Source organism: Anopheles funestus, chromosome 2RL (genome assembly GCF_943734845.2).
Source record: "Anopheles funestus chromosome 2RL, idAnoFuneDA-416_04, whole genome shotgun sequence".
Lineage (NCBI taxonomy): Eukaryota > Metazoa > Arthropoda > Insecta > Diptera > Culicidae > Anopheles > Anopheles funestus.
Window position 1 is genome coordinate 7916989 of NC_064598.1, and position 18715 is coordinate 7935703.

Sequence of the window (18715 nt, forward strand, 5' to 3'; positions counted from 1 at the left end):
AAAAGGAAGGAATGTGCAAAAAAAAAATATCATCAACCATTGGTGTGTCCTATTAAATTGGAAATAGTGTTCGAAGCGGTAGCAAACCACTGTTTTGTATGTTTTGTTCCATTCCGTCGCACGCGTGCGAACATTCTCGCGTTACGCGTTTTGGCTGTGCGTCACGCGGAGTTGCTTTCGTACACATTTGGCTTCTTCTCCCTTCAGGGTCGGTCACGCTGGGTCGGGCGTACCAGAGCAGAGTAACGCTTGCGATTCTGTCCTTTCCAGTCGGTCAGTCGCGAGAGGTTGGTTCGGTTCGTGCCGTCCTCTTGGTAACGCGCGCGCTTACACACACCCGCACAGCATGCTCGCGATCTCGTGCTCGTTCAGTCCGGGTTATTTTATTTTAAGCCAGTGTAGCCAATTTGTTCTTCCGGGAATAATTTAGCACGTCTAGAACGCGTTAGGAAGAACGTTTTGAAAAATAGAATAGAACACTTTTTCATGCGTGCTTTTGGTTTTCGCGATCGACAGGTAAAGAGGTGTCGTAATCGTTTTTCATATCGACATTTTGTGTTCCTTTGCAATGAAACTCATGGCATCCGAATCCAAGAAAGTATCATAATCCAGCAGAAATACAAGTGCGGCACAGGAGGAAAAAAATGCGTGTGAAAATTTAAACCTATAAAAAGAAAAAAGCCCGCTCACGGGAAAACCCATGCTTGACATAAGCAAGCGGTGCAAAAGTATCGATGTGTGAATGTGAGCATGTCAGTGTGTATGTGTGTGTATGTGTGTGAATAAGTATGCGCGTTTTCCGTGCCATTTCCCAACCCAATATCTACTCGAGTCAGCAATGAAAACTTTGTTTTGCTGTTTGCCAAAATACGTACACACGAAACCGCCTGCATATATGTGCGTGTTTGCTGGTGTTAGTAGTGGTGTGGTATGTTGAGCTGTCAAAAAAGGAAGCAAATCAGGATTCTGAGCAGTAGCAGACAGTTGCTTCGAGCGCGGAAAAACACAGTGCTCTCCGTGTGCTGACCCGTGTCCTGACAACAAGTAAAACTGCGGCATTGTGCGGTTTTCCACTGCTAGCGGCACTTGCTCTGCCAGTGTGTGTGTGTCTTGGTTTGCGTGTCTGTGCAACCGAGCAGGAATGTTTTGTGATGCAAATCCCCATCCTGCCCCAGTGTGTGAAGTGTTGTTTGTGCTGTCGGAGTGATTTCGTGTAATGATTTGTGGTGAGAAAGAAAATCTTAACCCCCACCGGGGGGTGCTGCATTACTTATTGTCTCTGATCGATCGAATGCAGCATTTGTGTGGCGTTGTGTGAATTTTATAATCCGAACGGAAGTGTGCTACCGGTGAAGTGGTGCAAAATCATAACAACAACACCACCACCACCGAAAACAAAAGGTAAACTACTTTGTTCCGTTTGTCAAATAGTAGGCGAAACAAATAATCACATTCATCACCGAATAATCGCTTGATACTAATAAGCAATTTTAATTTCGCTCTCACTTTCCCGCAATATGCCATTCCGCCACAGTCTCAAAAGCTGATTTATGTAATCCGATCGATTTTCTTTTAAAACACCATATCCGTACAGTGTGTGTGTCTGTATGGGGTGTAGAAGGTGTGGAGGCATTTTCCGAGCTGCAGTTGTATTTCGGTACTACAATTGGTGGTTTCGAGCTGATTTCAACAAGAACGTTCCACCGTTTCACCAGACAACTCGTCTCCTTAGGAAAGTATTTTGAATGGATTCACCTGCCTGAGCGCAGCTGCATCTTCTTGCATGTCACTAAGGTCTGTTTTCGTTTGAACATTCCTTTGCCAAAATGGGACGGATAACGATTCCTCTTGTTCCGTGCATAACAACCATCATTCCCGCTCTTTGGTGAAATTGCAATCCCCATTTGCAAAACCCGTACCAAGCCACACCACGGATGATGTCAGAGGATGCAGTGAAGCAATATTTACCGACACAAACACAAACATTACCACCCCGTCTGCCTCTTTTCCTTCTTTATTTTTTCTTTATTCACCCCCACTCAAATTAATCCATCGCGCTTTCACTCGATCGCACTCGAAGGGAAAAGTGCATTCGATTGGTGTGTGGGTGGAAGGCGGTTGTGTGTACAAAAATAAAATGGCTCACTAGATCATAAACAAAGGCAAAGGATTCGTGAGCCGGGTCCACCCCAACCCCTAGGGGGAGGGGGCTGGTTATAGGAAGGGAGAGGGTAGAAAATAATTAAGTCCGCAAATACGACTGCTACCAAAGAGGGTGGATGGGTTTGTGATGTGTTTCCTTGCTGCTTTTTTTTTCTAAAGCATCGCTCCGCTCAGGTGCAATTGTGACGCATTCAAGAAGATAGCTGTACCATCCGGCATCTTCAAAGGAAAAACGAAAATTCATTTCGACTCACAGCTGGCACGTGAGCCTTCTGAGAAGGTTTCGATACGATCAGTTTTTTTTTTAGTTTCATGAATGAGTTAAATTGTTTTTCTACCACTGGTAAATGAATAAATGTAATTAAAAAAGGATCCCGCTGCTGATTGATTAGATTTTTAGTTGAGTGAACGAATGAACATCAAAATTTGCTAATTAATTGCGTCAATTAAATTACAATAAAATTTTATCCTTCAATTTTTTATTGGAGAGTCTACCAACTCTATTTTGGCTTAAGTCTGCCATACCACGATACCAAAAGGGTTGACCTGAATTATATCTTCAACAGATTTGGTTACATCTTTTAGTATTTGAGGCACTGTACAGCCGAGATTTGAACCTATACCATACGTGTTGTTGAGCTAAACATAATCGACTTTGTTATCTGACCGCTCTGAAAGGATTTAATTAATATGAATTAAAACATATTGAATTGGATTTTTAATTAAAATTAAAATTTTATTCATAACAAATTTATTTTAAAACGGATGTAATAAACCAAAATATCGACAATCCAAAGAGATCACCCAAAAATCATTTGTGACAGGAGATTAATTTTAATTTTCCCTCTCAATCGTGCGGAACCTCCCAAGTGGAGCAAAGTTAATGCTTTGTTTTTGGCTATGCTTTACATTGGCTGTCGAAGAACTGTCTATCTGTTTTGCAGATGTACACACTTTTGGTGAACTTGGAAAGGAGGAATAAGAAGCAAAAAAAAAAGCTGCGAAAATCCCACCGTCCTTGAACGCGTTTAATATCCAATCCAGTGGCCAAGCATCGTCCGGATCGTTCGCAACATGCTCGGATACATTTGTGTCTGCGTGTGTGTGTTTTAAGGGTTTTTGTTTTGTCTTTCCTGTCCGGTTTTGCAACGGTCTGCTGAAGAAAGCCTCAAGTGAGTCATGCGAGAAGGTGACGTTATGCGTAAAAAATCATGGTCCTATCGGATTTCCTTGCGCGCGGCGGTCACACACACCGACTTTTTACGCCACCTTTTCATGACGATTTGTTTAATCATTAAAACATTCCATCATTTTTACGCTCTCTGGTATAGTTTCAGCGCTTCACAATCACCATAATGAAAAGGGAATTTACTTTACGCTTCTCTGTATATTGCCCTTTGCCGTTTTATTCACTTCACAATGTTTATTCCATTCCGCTTAGGCGTGAGATTGGCGCCACAGTTTCGGATGTTTGGTGAAGCAAATCGAATTATGGTTGATGGCCATTATTTCTTTACCGATGGCTCAGCAGAAAGGTTCCAACAGTTCACAGCTGAAACAGCACCCGCCGGACGTATTCGCTAACTGACTGGCGCCAATCGGCCTGGAAATGCAAAAGCGACAGAAAAAGACTGTGCACGCATGCCAATACGTGAAAACAAACTGCAGTGCATTTTCTCGTTGACGTCTGCAAACGTTTGCCTCTGGTCGTGTGCGTTATTGTGTTTTTTTACGTTTTTAAGTTGTACGTTTTTTTCATGGTGAATTGTAGCTTAATGATAAAATTCATTTCTTACACTCGATTTCAAGCAATTTGTTTGGGTTGTTGTAATAAGTTCTAACATACAGTCGATAATGTACCTACTGCTTTAGTAACTTATACGTTCTAGGTACAAGTAACGCTTATTTGGCTGTACGGGGCATCTCGTATCTATAGGAAATATTTCTTGTCGTATGACCATCTCCCCAAAGCCAAGTATATTTGATTATCCGACCATAAATAAATAAAGTCACCGAGACAGTAAGCAAAACAGGCGGAGACAGACCAACAACGATTGTAGTAATACAGTAAGATAAATAATTAATTATATTTCTATTGAAGAAAAGGTGAGATGTTGAATGTTTCCTGCTTTTGAGATCGAGTGCCAATTTTATTTCCTGCCATTTCTGGTAAACACATCAAAGCTCCAATATCCGGTCTTTCAAGCCTTTGTTCTTGTGGACTTGAGACAAACTTTATCAGTGTGGTAGAGTGCTCCCAGTTATATGACTCTATCAGCTTGCCAGAGTCTAGCCCATATAATGCACAATTGTGCGGTCTTTGGACAACTGACAGAGTATCTTATCGTATCCAATCTTTCATCGTTGAATTTCTCGTATGAGATCCCGAAATCCTTACTAGAATCTCTCTCCCGCATGTGAGTAGAGATAAAGTCAATTTTGTACATGATCTTCAAGACTTCAAATGCATTACTAGAACTCCCAATGTTCTATAGACAGACAAACGCAAACTGTATATTACACGACAACTTCAGGATATTAAATATATCACGATTTTTGCTCCAAGAGATTCTCAGGACATTCGATTTATTTAATTCTTCAGTTTTCAGTTTAAATTTTCAATTTACAAACCAATGAGCTTGTTTACTGAGGATGTAAACAGTAAAGCGGTTAGAGCAATAACTTTCTTTGCATTGGCTTAGTATGGGACAGCTCAAGGATTTTAAGACATATTTAGAGACCTCAGATAAATTGGCGTTCGTGTCGTGGGGAGACGTGCTCCATAATTCGAACACTAAAAATGGTTTTATCCTGTATCAATTATAACGCAAGAAGCAATGGAAATCATGTTAAGCAAATCGCGGCACATCCACTCTTATGCACTAGACTGGAAAAAGATCACAATCAGCTGGAATTGGTGTGCTAACCCCTAACCGGTCAACGTTCCCGTGCACTCATCTCATGCTGAAGGTCATACAAATTGTGACAAAACAGCTTCAAGCATCGGTTCACCCTCCGGGAACGTGTCCGGGAAAGTGTAACAACTCCACTTCACGGTGATTGAGTGTTGCTCGAGCCGTTCATCTATTTGCCATGCGAACCAATTGATGCCAGCATCATCAACATGACGTGCGATGTGTTTCGCGTCACATCAATTGATCGACACACGCGGTTCGAAGGAAATCGTCCGTTTCCTTCCCCATCACCGGGGATGGGTTTATTGCATGTTCTCCTTTATTTTTGCATCCAATCAGCAGCTGTGTAGTGTTTATATTTTCGCCCCGCGTACTGGTGGCAATGTTTAATTCGAGTGAGAATCATTCTTACACTCGGTAAAATCAACTTCCGTTGTAACGTAAACAGTCGTGCGTCGTTCAAGCAGATCAACAAGGAAGAGCAGAAAAAACCATGAAGCCGCTAATGTGAGGAAAAGCAAGTACCGCATCAGTACGGTTAGGTTATTTTTAGGAGTAACGAGTTAACATAAATAATTACACCAATTCCGTGGAAACTTCTCATGACACGTGCCTTGAGTACGATGGCCGATGACCAGTAAGTAATGGAATCATGCAGCTATTTCTTCGGTATAACTTTTTATACTATCTTTCATTGAATCTAACAAGCGTTGGTTGCAAAACGCAACCAGAAGACCGGGTTGGCACTAATGAAGCTTATCGCTACATGGAAGAATTATCATTTGCTGGCTGATTGCACTTTACTGCTCGTCTTCGTTCGTTCCGTCGTGCGAAGGACGATTTTGCCATGTCGACCGGCGGTTAGCGGATGCAATGCAAAGCTGGCATCAATTATAAAGCACATTTCATGGTTGGATTCATTTTTTTTATGACGGACACTTTTAATGATGTTCAGTGTAATAAAAATCTAATAATGAAACTATCTTGCATTATAAATAATATTGCTTTCGGGGTTAAAATGTGGAATACTATGCCGGTAACTTTAAATAAATCGCATAAGAGATCATGTTTTCTGTATAATTGTATATAGATTCTGTGAGATTCGTTCCAAGACTTTCAATGTATTAGACCAAACATCAGAGAACGACACCAAGAAGCATCTTTGCATGCTTATGCTCATGGAGTCACTTCGAAGGCTATAGCCTTAGGAATTTTCAAATTTTTAGATTTTTTTATACTTTTTTTTATTTTTCATTCATTTTTAAATTTAAAGCATTTATTGAGTGAAAAGAAACGTATTTCAACCAATTGGCATTAAAATAAATCAATTTAATTTTTTTGCAAAATTTCCCAAAAAAATCGTAAGGGGTAAGCCTTATGAAATTTTCGAGTTGAAAATTTTTTTAAATTTTTTTTCTGATTTTTTATTCTTTTTTTAATTTAAAGCATTATTTGAGTGAAAAGAAACTTATTGCAACAAATTCCCATTAAAATATATCACATTTAAAAATTTTGCTACATTGCTCAAAAATGAGGAAAATTTTACATTTTCTCGAACAGGGTAAGGAACTTGGTTCCTCGAATAACTTCTGGCACAGACATCTGAGGGCATGGCCGTCCAAGAAGAAAATGTAGCCATTGATGCCAGCTATCGACCACAGGTTAAAGATTGGCGATCCGTTGGATACCGACCGAGTTATAGGCAAAAGTTGGTGCAAAAATGAAGAAAATTTTACATTTTCTCAAACAGGGTAAGGAACTTGGTTCCTCGAATAACTTCTGGCACAGACATCTGACGGCATGGCCGTCCAAGAAGAAAATGTAGCCATTGATGCCATCTATCGAGCACAAGTTAAAGATTGGCGTTCCGTTAGATATAGATCGAGTTATAGGCAAAAGTTGGCGCAAAAATGAGCCTTAATAAATTTTCATTTTTTTGAATTTTTTGATTTTTTCATTATTTTTCACTCTTTTTTTTATTTAAAACAATATTTGAGTGAAAAGAAACTTATTGCAACCAATTGGCATTAAAATAAAACAATTTAAATTTTTTTGTAAAATTTACCAAAAAAATCGTAAGGGGTAAGCCTTATGAAATTTTCGAGTTGAAAATTTTTTTAAAATTTTTTTCTGATTTTTTATTATTTTTTAATTTAAAGCTTTATTTGAGTGAAAAGAAACTTATTGCAACAAATTCGCATAAAAATAAATCAAATTTTAAAATTTTGCTAAATTTCCCAAAAAAAGCTAAGGCTATAGTCTTACGAAAGTTTTCAAATTTTTAGATTTTTTTTTTAGTCTTTCAGACTAGCAGATTATCCAGGTTTTATAGTAAGGCAGTACACATGGTTTCATGTTCAAGTCATATGTTTCGAACGTTTCGTTTCAACTCATTTTTGTTTCAACTCACTCGCACATTTTCGTTTCCACTCACGTATTTACTCTTTTTGCAACTCGACTCACCACGGCTATATGCTTACACTCGTGAGTGAGTAAAATGACCGAACCTTAACTGATACGTATATGCCGGGTTTTTTATGACTCCGAAATGAGTCGTTAAACGAGCTGACTCCTAATAACGACTCATTCACTCTGAGTTGACTCACTAAAAAAAGTTGTTATTCTCATCTCTAGACCCAACCCGTAGCTGGAAGAGGTTCTTATGTGTAACATACATAAATAGTCTCGTAAGCTGTTTGGGCAAGCCTTAAGAAAATATACATAATTGAAGTGTTCGGCGACTGGATCTGGTTCTCGCATGAATCGGTTCGTTGCCTGCAATGACCCATAACGTAAATTTTCCGTCACAAGGTTGGTAAATTTTTCATACCCTCTTGCAACTTTCAACGATCGCCAACGTGAACCCTCATGGTGAATAATTAAACACAACCAACCTCCGCCCCCCCCCCCCCCCCCCCCCACAGAAACCCCCCTTTCAAGTGTATGGATTTACAAACCCAGGTCTGCAGTATGGTAACAAATTTTCCCAATGCTTCTCGCTTAACTACAACACCGACTTTTGCATTATTTGCGTGTCACATGGCACACCCCGAGTTATGTTCGGAAAACGTGCCCAACAACGTGTCCTAATTGTTGGGTCTCAAAAGCACCAGTTTTTCAAAACGATACCAAAAAGAATGTTGAACAAAACGAACAAAAAAAAATGGCAAACGTTGGCTCCGTTGGATTGGTATCAGGTGAGCAGCACCTGTATGTGTTAGACCAAGGAAAAGGAAAAAAACCTTCCTTTCCTTACACTGCTCACCGTGGTAACACTTCGTTATGTCGCGTGTCTTGGCGACGCAGGATATCGATTTGCACTACGCTGTTGTATTGCGGCACCCGCTCATCGGAGCGAAGAACGCTGACATAAAAGTGTTCCACAAGCAGCAGAAACAGACGGCTAACGATCTGGTACGGTGCTCGGTGACCATTTGGTTTTTGGGGAGTTAGTTGTTTAGGCGCTTCAAAGGATGAAAATGGAACACGCTAGAAACGGCCCGCCCCGGCAGAACTCGGTGACACAACACGAGAAGGTTAATTTGTTGTCTAGTGACTGCTTCCAAAGTGGTCCAATTGGGTTGTGAAGGATGGCAAACAATAAAGTCAACGTGGCCGAACGAATTATGGTGACATTTTTATGTGTCCAGCAGGCCGTTTTCGAACCGAACAAGTAACGATTATTTACCGAAGAGTTGTTTCCGGACATTCGAACGAATAACGTTACAAGCGTTCGGAGTTTTGTTAAGTGAATAAAACGATGGAGCCACTTGGTCAATGCTTTGATCAGCGTTTATTGCGAATGGCTTGAAATGAGTGTAATAACTTGAACATAATTTTAATGCTCTTTTTTTGCTGTATATGTAGAATATATGCAGCGTCCGAAAAGAATTCATTCCTCTGCAAGCAAAACCGTAGGTGGCAAATTTTTCAATCGACATCATCCTGCTGTGGCAACATTTTGTTCACATTTTATCACATTTACCCTCGCTCGCTGACGAACCTGATGGGTTAGATGACACTCATTAGATTGATGCTAAACATTAATATCCTGTCCCTGATCACGGTCTATCTCGCACTCTGCTCTTGACTTCATTGCTGCGCTATTGCAATAATTTCATGCACATGCCTGTCTAAACTACATACAGTGTGTCATAATTTTTGGCAAACGTAGTTTTCTTTTTTGCACGATATAAACTGATATGTTGCTGCTTCATCAGAAAGTGCTACAAAGAACTGCATCCTTATATATTTGAACCTTTTAATGTGATTTAAAATTCCTCAACTCTCTAACTCAAATTATTTGTTCTTATCCGCACTGTACTCATCTGATATCTTTTTTCCGCTCCAATTACAGCCCAGATCCCCCCCTCGGTTGGCAGCTGCGTGGGAAAAACTGATCTAAATCGCATACCGTAAAACACCCGGCGTCGTTTCGTTCCACAAGCGTAGCAACAATTTCGATCAGTACCGCAAATAACGTACCGTAACGCATCGTAACGCTTCGTTCGAGTGGAGCACTCGCGCACGTGTTCGCGCAAGAAAACGGTCGGAACGGGAGGGATGAATGAAGGGAGCAAAAGATGCGATGAGCAATGTGTACCTAAAAAAACAAGTGTTGAGAAGTGTTGCATGTCGAATATGCCAGTACAAAAAAAAAGTGCTATCGACCGCAGTAAATGTGACACAGTTGCGGCCAGCTCCCTAACGTGATTTTTCATTGTACCGTGTGCGTATGCTCTTTGTTGAACAAAAGAAAAGTTAGTAAACGTCAACTTCAAACGTGTGTAAGAATTTTCGAAAGGAAACAGCTGTTTGTTGACCCCATAAAACACACACGCGGCGTGTGTGGACGTCATTGGATTTCGTACGAACGAAAATTTAAATACTAAGTTCATTACCCCGTGGTGATTTTTAAGATTGTAACGTACTACAAGATAGGGGAAAAATCAATTCTTTAACACACCGTAGCTCGTGTAAAAGTGAAAACTAACATTTATTTATTTACCTTCTTTTGCAGATGTATAATTAAACAATTTGTTTTTCTTAGTTTAAATTCGTTTAAAATGTTGATTTTCTCCAAATTAAATGTTCCATAAATTTTACAAACCCAGTCACTAAGTAGAAATTGTTCCGTAGACGTAGATTATGTTGTTCAGAAGTGGTTCCTGGCGCGACGATTACAGTGAGTGCAATAACTGTCTCCGTTGGGCAACCGACAACGAAAAATAAGTGCAATCCAGTGATAAACGTAGTGATAAATAATATTTTTAGGCATTAGGATCTTCCGTATCTTCCTGCAAAGTTGTGCACTGTCCGCTGGCTGTTGCGGGAGTGTGTTGTGTTTGTGTATCGTAAGGTGACGTTATCACCTCGTGTCAGTTTGCTTCGTGTAATCGATAAGCGTTAGTCATCATAGCTTCCAAAACGGCATCCAGCAGCGGTTGGCGAGCAAGCAGCAAGGTGCCCCAGGAAGGTATGTTGACGTGAACTAATCACTTTTATCAATCGAACAGATTTTGTTTGTTTGCAGTAATATTCGCTAGACTTTGGACTGGGGAGATATTTTGTAGAATGCAGAAAGCAACATCTAGTTTGTTTGCTACAGCTCATGACCCAGTTTGAGCTTTTTATAAATAGCCTTTGATACTCTGTTTGCTATTAAAATTGATTCTGATGTTTGCTATAATTATAGGTTCCACTTAGGAATAACACTTATTCAATAGGAATTAATTTATCAATTTTTTTTCTAACAAAAACATAAGAAAAAGTAGAATAAACTAAATAAAATGAATAACCTTATTTGTTCACCTTTTTCTATAATTTTAATTTTCCTGTTTTTGTTCACAACTTTTCAGATGTAAGCGATGAAGGTGCTACCGGAAGCTATGACGATGGTGCGACCACGAGACGCGGCCGGTTCCGTGTGTCGGCACCATCGACCGGCCCTCCAGAAACCACCGTAGGTCGGTTCCGTTTGATACCGCAAACTGGTAAGTTGAAAGTCGCTTACATCCATCAGTACATGATGCTGTGCTTTATCATTATTTGCTGGTTTATTTTCGCTGTATCATTTACCAATAATTGTTTTGTCCGTTTTATTATCAATTGCTACAGGGAACTACGGACCGACCTCTCCATTTCTTCAGCGCGGTCGGTTCTCCGTCATACCGGAGGAACCACAAAACTCCCCCGGTGCTTCGGTCAGTACGCCACCCATTATCACAACCACGGTCGCACCAAGGCAGGGTTCTCCCGACTGGGATTTTGATGATGATAAGTCCGTAAGTATAATTAAGTACAAAGCCAATGGAATACAATACTTATGGGGGAATTGTAATGTTTTATTGTTCGTTCGTTGAATCTTTTAAATGTTAAGAAAATGTCTTATGAAAATTTAATACTTTTGATCACTTGTTGATCGCCAATTATTGATGATTTCATTCCACCAATGGAATCCTAACTCAAATGGAAATAATGGATTATTATTTTGAATCATTTCTCGAAAACGATCGCTACTTACTCAAACACCTAATCTTGAAGATCGTGTTATGCAAATTTTACAAAACGAATTATGAAAAATTTAACGCTAACTGAGTTTTATGAGAAGAGAATATTAGCATCAATTAATAACTTAACATATTTAATTCAAACAAAGCAGAAAAAATACACAAAACAGCGTTGAATTCCGCTTGAAACTGGAATTGCTAACACATTCCGTAGTCAACTGGAAGCATAACAACAAAGAAATCAACCCACGGTAGTAAACACACTGTAAAGGCTTTCGCACCAGCGTCAACGACGCATAGGGGTGGTAAACATTCAACCCCATTCACGCACATCACTACATTCGTGTTGTTACCTGCAAGGAGCTTGGTGCTTACGACTCCGCGGAAGCGTGTTTTTGTTTTGTCTCATTGCGCATTGCGATCGTTTGTTGTGTTTTGTGCACTTGCGTTTTTTCTCTTTGCTGACAAATTGTGAACTTTCTTATACCGTATGTGATATAAGTGTTTGATTTATTTTTCTCCGATATCTGTTTTCCCGTAACACCCTATCAGATGCAATTTTCCATGTGCGTGAGATAATAGTTAACACACACACAAGTGCATGCATACACAGTCCTAGCAACAGCACAGCAAAACCTGTAAGTCTCTAGGAGGAGCGTGGCGATTAAAGGCCCATTGCAACAGGCAAAAAAAAATGAAACAAGCTAAACGGGTCGTGCGTGGCCTACTTTGCAATTCTACGGAATCAGCTGCACAAGTGAAATAGAGCGAAAAAGAAAGATGGAAATGAGTGTGTGAGCGTGTGTGTGTACGAAAGTGTGTGTGTGTGTACATTCGATTCGCTTTCAATCACACCAAACGGTATCGGCTGTTTTGTTGTATACTTTCACCCCCTTTTACATACCGATTACGCACCCCATCCGTACGGTGTGTCTAACGGTGCTAGGCAACCGTTTCTCTCTTGCATCAGCTGGCAGAAAACAGCATATTTGGATCGTTTGTTTACTTTCCGGTGCTATTTTTGTTCTCACTTCTGGGTGCATTTTGTTGTGTGTCATTGCCATTGATAAAGAAAGCAACAGGAAGTTGTTTTTCAAATAATACGCAACGAATTTCAAAGTTTTTTTTATCGATTTATCATTTTTTTTTTTTCAAAACAATAATTTGATTTAATTTTTCATATGTACGAATATGCTTTGCGAATATGTTATCAAAAAAAAATTGGTCGTCACAGACTTGTTATTGTTGATGATGTACAGTAACACGCAAAATATACGCATACCCGTATAATTTGCCCCTGACTTATCGAATAAATTATAGTTATTTAAGATAAAAATTACTGACTTTTCGCAATGTTTAATTCAACTCAAGTTTACCTAAAAGCACCGCATTTAAAAAATATTAATAAAATCCCGCAAATGGTTTGCCTGATACTGTACGGCTCATTACTGTACGGTCCACTGTATGCGTGTGCAACCGGCCTGGGGAGGTTTACCGGCGCGAATGTGTGCGTGGGTTCGTTATTGGCGACAAAGAAAGCTGGCGGATTACACACATGATATGCGCGCTGTCGTTCCTCCCATCACTCATTCCAGTGCTGGCAACCCGTAGGGAGGAAAACGTTTTCCCGTCCCGTCGTGTATTAAGCGAGACGCGGTTTTATTTGTGCGAAGAAATATTGCTGGGTGTGTTTCCTATTGGTTCACTTGGTTCACTGTGTTAATAGTAATTTCCATCGAAGGTGCTTTTAGCTTGTGTGTTTGTGTGACAAAACGGCAAATGTGCAGTGACTCGTCGGCAGTCATTTGGTTGCGTGGGTGATGTGTGTTGAGGTGCAAAAAATTGATAATGCAGATCGTGCTGTAGTTCCACGGATGGATGGATCAATATAGAGGCAAAGGTTATGAATGCGTCACCGATCCGAACACATCGACACACGACCCTAGCGAGAAGTGAAGCGTAACGATTGTGTGGGGTTGCAATAGCTAAAGCATGTGCATTTACACGATCGTATCGATCGACGCAGAAATTCGTCGTTGTGCAAATCGCAAGGAAAGAGAAGGAAAGATAGTGTGCAACAGTGTGTAACGGGTAGTGAGAAGAAAAGAAAAGCCACGAGGCGCTGTGGTGATACCCATTTCCTTCGGTGGCATCGCGTGGAAAAACGCTTCTCAACCGTACTGTGGCTAAGTGGATTAACCAGTCTGTCCGGTTTTTGGGCAAGTGCATGACGTCATTGCCGTTGTGACACAAAGCGTGTGTCCCCTACAATTTTCTATTGCATTAGCAGTGTGGTGAGATAAACGGGGCGCGTGTGTTTCGCACGCGCTAATTGCAACACACGCACACGAAAAAAAAGTGAGCCAAAAGCAGCGTGAGCAACGGGTGAAAGTGAGACGCACACAGTTCATCTAATCGATCTAGTCACCTGTGAGACACGGTGGCGAACGAAGAGAGAAAGCTAATTCCGTTCGTAGCAGACAAAACAGAAGAGAGAGATAGGTGAAACCAAAATCAATGCCCCAAACCGGATCTGCTTTGCTAGTGTGTTAGTGTGTGTGTGTGTATGCGCAAAATCAGCTGATTTACGTATGCGGTTGATGATTTCGCGTCAATAGAGAGTGCAAAATAAGAGAGAGAAAAAAAACCGTGTGTACTTGTGTACTTCGCACCTGTGTGTACGTGAACGAGAGGGGGAATGGTGGTGTTCAGCTGATCGCGAAATTGTGCATCATTTGCGAAATCTTCTCACCGCTAGTGATTGAGCTGTTCCCGCACACACATACGTCCAAGCAAACGTCAAACACACGACGCACGTCAATCTGTTCCGGTTTACTGTTTTGACCGGGAGTTTTGTGTGTGTGATTTTTTTGCTGTTGCTGTTTCGTCCCAAAAAACCGATAGTGAATCATTTTCCGTGGATGTGAAATAACACAGTCGAAAGCCGGGCCGGTCATGTAAGGAAAAACAAACAACGACACAATTTACACAATCACGGTACGAAGATGATGAATCTGTAAATCATCCGATTCCACTGATCTGGTGCCGATGCCGTATTGAGAAGGGCGGCACCTTGAGTAGACGAACCGATGTTGATGTTGATGATCAACCCCCCCTTTTGGTGGGGTGAATTTCAAAGGGAAATACCCAAACCAAGGGTGTGAGGGTGGGAGCTGTCCATTTCATATTCCTTTTTGCAAAACAAAGCCCGCAGACCGCCAACATTAACATGTCGTTTGATGGAATTGTTCAAAAACCGGTTTAATGTGATAATAAGTATTGTTTAAGTAACCGGTTTTTTGATGTTTTCCGGGTGCTAGCATAAGCATAACGTTTTTATTTGATTGATGTTTCAAACATAAATTTTCCAAATTGTTTGCATAAATTCGTTCCTTAGAAAGCATTAATGTTCTCGTGACGTAATACGTTTGAAGTAGCTACGCATTAAGGTTTTTTAGTTGCATAAAACAAACATCAGTTTCTTGAGATAAAGCAGCTTGTTTACTAGAATAGTTGGTTGTTTGTTTGTTTGTAATGTTTGCATCGATCTTGACCGGTGGTCCTATCGGATGTTGCCTGCCCCTTCCCGGTGGAAATTATGTAGCAACATTTAGAGGATGTTTTTCGATGTTTTTTTTCCAGTTAACACCTGGTCAAAATTTTCCCAAAGTAAATCGAACACAATGATGAAACAAATAGACCAAAAATATCATTTTTGCTTGACTCATATTCGATCTTTATTACATCATAAATAAAGTCACACGATCGCACGAATTGCTTTATTATTGTCGTGCGGAAAGTTTGATATAACAAACGACAATTCGTGCATATGAATTCTATTCTCGTCCAACTTGTCATGTGCTAATAACAGACTGTTCGACTATAGTAATACTATCATGCAAATAAAATCCAACCATGATCGACAAGATCGTGAAGCTGTATGAGAAAATGAGCTCAATTCAATTAGCAGACACGCGATGCTTCCATTCATTAATTATTGTAAATTTAATTTGAATGTTTTTTTTTTTGTATGTTCCCCTAAATGTACCTAAAATGATATTCTCAAGAAATTACTGACACAAGCTCTAAACGAATCTTTCCGATAAAATCAATGAGAATCCCTTTCGAATGCATCAACAACCAATCCTCAATTAATTATCTGCAAAGTGTGTAGATAGAATCTGTCATTCATCTCGTTTAATTGTTCGTTCTGCTTCCACAACGCTCAATTACCCCAGGAAAAACATTACCCCACTGCACTTAATTGCGATGATCTCAGCAACTAATAATCGACCATGGGTTCACCCATCATGCCGTACAGTTAAATGCATTCGAATGCATCGCACAGCTGCAACACAGGCGACATTTACTATTCGGCGTAACAATGTCGGGACGAACGCGTTTCATTTAGTTTTTAAACGATCTCCAGCAAACTCTCGGATCAATATCCGCCGTACCTCCCGATCGTGATGCGTTTGTGATTCTGTGCTGGCCCGTGGCAAGCTTGTCTCATTGTGCTGTTAAACTGTGTGGAGATGTGGTTGATGTTACTAAGCGGAAAACGGTTGAAGAAAATTGCATTTTATGACACCAGACAAAAGTTTCGTCTTATGGTCTCGTCTGTGTGGTAATAAAATAAGCGTCAAGACACCGATCCCTTTGTCGATGGTGGTTTTGCTTAGCCGTGAGTAAGTGCATTGGCTTGGGCAAACCCCCACACTTGTGGCAGCAGCTTGTGGACGGTTTCTTACGATGATGCAAAATTTTCTTTACAAAACAGACAACTAAAGAAAGCACAAATTTATTGCTACGTCTAGCACACATGGGGACAGGAACGGGTGCAAAATCCCCCATTAGTTTGCAACATCACGCATTGTACGGTACGACAGTGTCAAGGTTTTGTGTCATCTTGGGTGCATAGAACAGTAGAAGGGCATGTTTGAATGGGTTTTTGTTCCAACCAGGAAGTTTAGCATGCATCAATAACCCTAGAAGAGGTGTTTTGTAATGGAAATAACCTAACTAATATTGAGTTGGGTCAAAGTATTGACCTAGGGAAGCATTGACTTAAACATTTTCTTGTACTTTTCTTTGATATTAGTTCGATTGCAGGTTAGTTTTATTGACTTTTGGTGTTGAGTTTAGTCTAAAGGTCGGCAAAGTTTGACTTTCGAACCTTTGAGATTTTCTTTGTTGAACTTTACCAAAGTTTTTGACTGTATTTGCACCATATTTGGTGCTTGATGAGAATAGTCGCATAAATTGTAAGCATACCTAACAATTTCCTTGAAAACAATGAGATCTTGGTTGTCTCAGTTACCTTGGGCTATTGCCGTTTGAAGTTCACCTTGGGCTATTGGGCTATTGGCTATTATATTGATGTTGTTAACATCAAGCTACGAACAATCAAAGAATTCATAACTCCTTTACTTGACTCCCTTCTATCAATAAATTGCCAAAAAGGCAAGTTCCTTATCAAATTTCCAAACAAATTTTAAAGTCTCTCATTTCTTTTATGTTTTAATCATTTTTATATTCTTCTTATATTAATTTTGATTTTACTCATTTGCCAGTTTTTATTGAAGAAACATTTGCCGATCGCTGTTGTAATCAGATAGATAAACCTTGTGTTTTAATGCTCAGTTGCGTCAATTGCTATTCTAACTTAAACTGGGCATCCTAATCGTGCTCTACTGATTATGCCATTCTTCCGTACGAAATCTTGTCTATTTGGAAACGGTTTTATCAGAAATTCCAGTTTATTTGAATGTAAATCTGCTTCCTTGTGAAACCTGACAAACTTCCTTGTTTTTTTGGAGTTTGAATAAATTCAATTTAATTTTTTCTCGTGCCGAAGAGATTGGTTGCCTAAGAAATTATATTTAACCTCTTAGCTTCATTTCAAATTCCAATTATTGTTACGAGAGGATAAGGTTCCAGCTTCAGCTAGATTGAATCTAAAAGCGCAGAAAAAGCGCATGAGTCTGACAATTCAACACAGAGCGCTTATCATGTCGGTTCGCTCATTAATATTCTGCCTGTGACATTTTTGTTTTCTTGTGCTTTTCCTTGCTTCAAACAAATTTCATGGCCAACGTCGCAATGTCTTCGTTTGCACGCGTTCGGATGCTGGAAGCAAAACAATGCGAAAAAATAAAACAGAACAAGGAATAAAACATTCAAATACTCTGCCCGATGATGCTCGCTCGGGAGGCCAGATAATGTGTGCCAGGCATGTCCGATAAGGGCGTCATTATTGATGGGATTGTGTCGATTATTTGGAACGGTACGTTCAAGCAATGACGCTAATCATGCTTCTGTTGTACGAGGGCAACTATTTGCAGAATGAAATTGGGATGGGTAAACACACGGGCCTGTAACGGGCTCAACGAAAGTCATGATTGTCATGATCGAAAATTTGTACTGCTGGGTTGCGCACTCATTTGACTTAAGTGTTTGACTTCTTTTACAATTATTGTTGTTTAAGCCGAGCGATAAGATTATTATTTTACGAACGATAGACGACCGAATAGTGGTTGCTTCGTGCGTGTTCTGAATCACTAAGCAAGCGATTGATACGAGTTGAAAATCATATTAATTTGATACTCTGATACTGTCTCAAGTTTGTTATTCTCGAATAATGTTTCCCTCGCAAATAAATTTAACCTCGCAAACAACAATTGTCTGGTTTATAAATAACAAAACGTGTATAGAAATCGTGCGTAGGATGGTTTAACGTTTGAAAGCAAACCATCAAAAAACTGACAACCAATATGGGCAATTAAAGCGTCAATCGTTTTTTATTCTTTATTTTTTTGTGTCATATTTAAACCAACGGCCTCTCCTTCTCCTGCCTTTGCGTTCTTCTTTCCTTTTTTTGTTTTGCTTTTTGGCCAATAAAAAATGAAATAAGCAACCGCCTGATACACCACGAAAATATCGGGCAAATTGTATGTTTTCCTTACTTCTTTTCGTGTTTTGGTTTTCACGATTGCGCCTTCGCAGTTTTTTTTTGTGCAGCGACTTTGACCGCATGGGTATTTCGCGTGTCAGCGCAAAAAGCGATATATGAATCATCACCGAGCAGGGTGCGACATGTCTGTCGGTAAGCTTTATCGCTGGGTAGCG

General features: G+C 40.0%; 1 protein-coding gene and 1 long non-coding RNA gene across 7 annotated transcripts in view; both read left to right on the forward strand.

Moving 5' to 3' along the window:
- The first annotated feature begins 302 nt into the window (after positions 1–302).
- LOC125761466 (uncharacterized) lies at positions 303–11065 on the forward strand. 3 transcript variants are annotated; one of them, XR_007418110.1, is made up of 4 exons: positions 303–1401; positions 9436–9865; positions 10099–10554; positions 10937–11065. It is a non-coding gene; the product is annotated as an uncharacterized LOC125761466 (long non-coding RNA). The 3 variants fall into 3 exon arrangements; XR_007418108.1 differs by having other exon boundaries at positions 304–1401; positions 9436–9838; XR_007418109.1 differs by lacking the exon at positions 9436–9865 and having other exon boundaries at positions 308–1226.
- An 853-nt stretch (positions 11066–11918) lies between these two features.
- Positions 11919–18715, forward strand: part of LOC125761414 (uncharacterized) — a 58035-nt gene continuing 51238 nt past the window's right edge. The window contains exons 1-2 of one of the 4 annotated variants that reach the window (XM_049422507.1): positions 11919–12075; positions 13329–14584. The gene's annotated coding sequence lies outside the window, so the exon portion shown is untranslated. Of the gene's footprint in view, positions 12076–12204; positions 12226–12846; positions 14585–18715 lie in introns of those variants that run through there. The other 3 variants (XM_049422506.1, XM_049422505.1, XM_049422508.1) reach the window with 3 other exon arrangements.